The sequence below is a fragment of the Sinocyclocheilus rhinocerous genome, unplaced genomic scaffold, assembly GCF_001515625.1.
Source record: "Sinocyclocheilus rhinocerous isolate Xijiao unplaced genomic scaffold, SAMN03320098_v1.1 scaffold3151, whole genome shotgun sequence".
Lineage (NCBI taxonomy): Eukaryota > Metazoa > Chordata > Actinopteri > Cypriniformes > Cyprinidae > Sinocyclocheilus > Sinocyclocheilus rhinocerous.
Window position 1 is genome coordinate 84,341 of NW_015632748.1, and position 4,762 is coordinate 89,102.

At 35.2% G+C, this 4,762-nt stretch overlaps 1 long non-coding RNA gene across 1 annotated transcript; it reads right to left on the minus strand.

Moving 5' to 3' along the window:
* Positions 1-336: 336 nt before the first annotated feature.
* LOC107743050 (uncharacterized) lies at positions 337-1,423 on the minus strand. The gene is made up of 3 exons (XR_001640363.1): positions 1,181-1,423; positions 600-697; positions 337-428 (listed from the first exon to the last, which is right to left on the minus strand). It is a non-coding gene; the product is annotated as an uncharacterized LOC107743050 (long non-coding RNA).
* Positions 1,424-4,762: the final 3,339 nt, after the last annotated feature.

A 4,762-nucleotide genomic window follows, 5' to 3' on the forward strand; every position in this document is an offset into this window, starting at 1 on the left:
TGCAGAAAAGCCTCAACCCTTTTTTTTCTCTCACTGGACAATTTTTTAGCTGCTCGGGAGTGAAACTTCTCACTAATAGTGCGAGCAGGCTTTTGCTCTATTTTCCGTTCACATTTTTTCCTGTATCTTTCTGCTTTGGAGTGTTCTTCTTTCAGTTTTTTCATAAGTTCCTGATTTTGCCTTTTAACTTTCTTAAGTTGTTTCCTCAGATTATCATTCTGAACTATCAACTTGCTTGGGATGGACACTTCAGACACCTGTAGATTCTCAGGGGGGCATTCAGGAGGAGAATTGGTAAAGGAATGTGACTGGACAGAAGGCTCTGGTGTGCTTCTCTCCACATCTCTCTCATTTTCTCTTGTCTTGAAGGAAGAAGGGTGTGCACACTGAATGCCTTGAGTTGTCCTCTTTGTTTCTTCCCTTTTTACCTGTTAATGAAAAATATATAATGATTAAGATTTTTTTAACCGTTCATTTCAGCCTCACAATCTTGATAATAGTATCCTGTGTTGAAGTTACACTATGCAGGTTGTGGCCTAGACTTTCATCCTTCCCTATAGAAGGTGTCTGTTCTGTGTGAACTGGCATGATCTCCTTACTTTTTCCTCCTTTCCCTCAGGACCTCCTCTCTCCTTGCATGGTCAGCATTGAGTCTTTCCTTGTATTTTCGTGTCCTCTCTTTACTTGACATTTCTGCCTGACAGACAAAAAATTGCATCTTTTAATATGTAAAGCATGGCAAACATGGTTAAATTAAGTATAAAATTGAAAAGGAATATATTAATTGTATGGGCAATTTAATGTACACCATTAAATTCTTTCAATATGTTTTTAATATTTATTTATTTATCATTAAAAAAGGTGTATGTAATATTGTGTGACAAAAGTATCATATGGTGTGACTTGGAAAAACAGTCACACCATATGATACAGTGTCACACCATATGACGTTTTGTTCAGTTTAGCCAATCTCTTTGTTAACTAAAAACAGCTAGCTTATACTTAGCATGTAAATTGCCACATGGCAGCAATGATTTTTAAGAATTTATAAGTAAAATTTGTAAAAAAGTGTTTAATTTTTATGTAAATAATGTCACACCATAAGACACAAAACATTGACCACTAATGAGCACATCAGTGACAGAGCTTTTTAATTAAAAATTAAAAAGTCAGAACTCACCAGTTCACCTTCCAAACCACTCCAGAGAGGACACTGCAGCTTCCTGGTTGAGTGTGGACCTCTTCATCATAATGATGTCCAAATTATTGCCCGTTCAAAATACAGATTGTAATGTCACACCATATGACGCCCATTTTATGGACAAAATGTATTTAGCCAGAACTTGCTTTAAAATCATGCACAGACATCAACACTTTCTGTGTCCATTAAAAATGCCTAATTCTGTTACTTAAACTGTAAATCTATCAATTATTTATATTTTGCTGAGATATATTGTCATATTAGTAAGGTCACACATAGTCCGGACAGTCACACCATATGACAATTTTGATGTTTAGATACAAATTTGAAGTAGAGGTCTTTATACACCAGTAAAGCTATGGTATGCTGTAATAATATCTTGTCAGAGGAACAACATAAAGATATAAATTTTTAACAAATACACATTTTTATTAGTACATGACATCATGGACAGGTAGAACTGCATGTCATGTCATCCACCCAGCCCTAGTTTTTCTTTAGTTCCTTGTGAGTTGTAGAATTTAATGGCTGTCTGTTTGCCAGTCATTTTTTGCCAGTTTTTGCCTTCTTGTTTGTTCTAGTTTTTCCATGAAATACCAGCACATAGATCCTTGCCTCTGCCTGTTTTCCGCAGCTTCTCCACAACCTTACAGTTTTTCACTGGCATGTCTCTTTGACTAGTGCATCTTTGAGCCTATATTTAGAATAAGTAAAATACTTAAGTACTGTTAAAATCAGATACTCCAAGACTTTTTACTCAAGTTGTTTTAGAATTGGGGGCTTGTAATGTGTAGTGGAGTAATTTTCACTGTAAGGTATCTGTACTTTTACTCAAGTATGGGTTTTAGGTACTCTTTACACCTCTGCCCAAATCCAATCGAACGCTAATTGGCTCTCGCCTGCATTCGTCACGGATTGCGACATGCTGTGTTTCTGGTGAGAATGATGCGTGCGCGCCTTCACGAGTTCACAGAGTGGTTCTGGAAAATAATCTGGAAAATATTTTCAACTGATTAACAATTTAAATTCTGCTCTGCACCTCACACAAACCTACTGTATTGCGCCAGAGAGGACTGGCTGCAACGCATCGTCATTTGGATCAGTTTTGGTACTGCTTATTTTTGCAATAAATAAATGATTGTAATTGCATTTATCTGTCTGTCATGTTTTTCTTATACTGTACAGAAATAGTTATGTTTAGGATTAGAGGTAGGAGTGGGATTAGCGACTATAAAAAATATTTTTATTTCTATATTGTTACTAAAATGGTTAATTTTCCTGCATATTTCGGTCAATTGTGTTTTATATCCTTTTTTATATTTGCTATAAAATGGTTTGATTAAGGTTTGGAGGTAGGTTAAGGAGTTTAAAAGTCTAAATCGCTTATTGATAAAATGATAAAAATGCATACAAATATCTTAATGATATAAAAGATACGCAAATAGTTTACGTTTTTTAGCTAGAAATATGTAGCGATTTGTACATTTTAAACGTTGAAATCCGTGTAAATTGTACGTTTTAGCATCAATAAAAACGTACAAAACATACGTAACATAGGTTTCATAGATAATTGGATGAGTTTTTGGGGCAGACCTGACCTGTTGCGTCGCGTTCGGTTATGACGATAAAACTCTCTCCAATATGATTAAATGTTCCTAATGTTATACTAGATCTGTAAATAAATATAAATGGTTTTGCATAAAAGGAATTTATCTTGCTGGAGTTTCGTGCTGCTTCTAAATCGTGTAAATTTCTACCGGATATCTGGTTAGATCACAAGACTGGAGTAGAGAGCAATATGAATTGTTCTTCACGAACGAAGTAACTGAAATTTAAAACTGTTAAAAGAAAAGGCTCAATAAACTAACGCACATATTTAATACACTACGCATCAATATCTCTTCACTTTGTGCTTTGAACTTCTCTATGCGGAAAAGCGCGCTGTGACTCCATGTTGCTTCAAGCGCATCATTCTGTGCACGGGATGCGCATAAGCGCTTTGTGCTGCTCTGTATTTGGAGCCTAATTAGTATCATAATACTTTTGCGCAATGAAAGATTAATAATAGCCTTTCTTGTATCTATCATATGTTGCTGCCTCATTACTCTGCTACACATTTCAAAGAAATGTCTTTTAATTTATACAGTAGTCAACATTTGAAGTGGATTAAAAAAGTTAGTCAAAGTTGTCCTAAGACAAGAACGTGTATTGTTTTGGTTTTAGGACAACTTTGATGAAAGGTTTTGATCCACTTCAAATGTTGACTACTATAGTATTTATTTATATATAAATATATTACTTGTTTTTTATGAATGTTATTCACTTTTATTTGTTCCCCACTAAATAATGTATTTTTTTTTCACTAAAAGTTTATGATTTTATAAAATTATTGTGCACTCATGATTTTTCTAGAGTAACATTTGCTACTGAATTATCCATTAAACTAGTTTATAATAGTACTTTTGTCATAGATTATGATTATATATTTTTTTGTTTGTTATTTTTCTTTATAATAAAGCTGTCTATATCGGAGTATGTGAGCGGAGCGGAGTGGGAGTTTCACGGAGTGTAGCGGTGTGATTTTGAATGGAGCGAGGAGCAGATTTTTTAAAAGTCGGAGCGTCGTGGTTTTCATTCGCTCCAAGAGCGCTCCACCACCGCTCCATCATGAGTAAAATTCATGCCAGCGGCCCGTAATATAACTGCACATTTAGCAAGAATTCATGTTAAACATATTTAGCTGGCTTGATAGAGAAGGATCACTTAAACCAGAAAGAATGTGAAGGCTATGTTGACGGCAATGGACATAGCGGGAAGTTATAGGGTAGTTATTAAGTTATTTGTTTGTTCCCTCTAGATCAGGGGTGCCCAAACTCGGTGGAGAGCAGAGTATAGCTCCAACCCTAATCAAACACACCTGAACCAGCAGCCCAGCTCGAGATACTGAATATTTTCAGGTGAAATCATGATTTAAACAGGTACAACACTTATTCACATGCAATCGCTCTCTCAATAATGCATTCAAACAAATGTAATCTTATACAGTGCTACTTCATCTGCATCCGATTTCGAAATGAGCAGAAATCTGTAAGAAATGCAGCGATCCGTAGGTAAAATAACTGACGAAAACGTACTGTTATTTTCATCACAAACAAAATTTGCACTGCAAAAAGCATCAATAGCCTTCTCAATAATGCAAACAAATGTAATCTTATACAGTGCTACTTCATCTGCATCCGATTTCGAAATGAGCAGAAATCTGTAAGAAATGCAGCGATCCGTAGGTAAAATAACTGATGAAAACGTACTGTTATTTTCATCACAAACAAAATTTGCACTGCAAAAAGCATCAATAGCCTTTTAATGCTGAAAACCATGTTATTAGCTTGTCATGTGGTAGGAAAATAGTTTGCACACTAGTGTTCCAATAATCCACTTTGAAACGCTCCTGTCATTTTATTTTTTTTCTTTTTTCTTTTAATATACGTTATGAACAGAACTGTGATATTTCAAACATACTGAAATACCTTAGCCGCGGAGCGGTGTTTCTGATATCAGTGA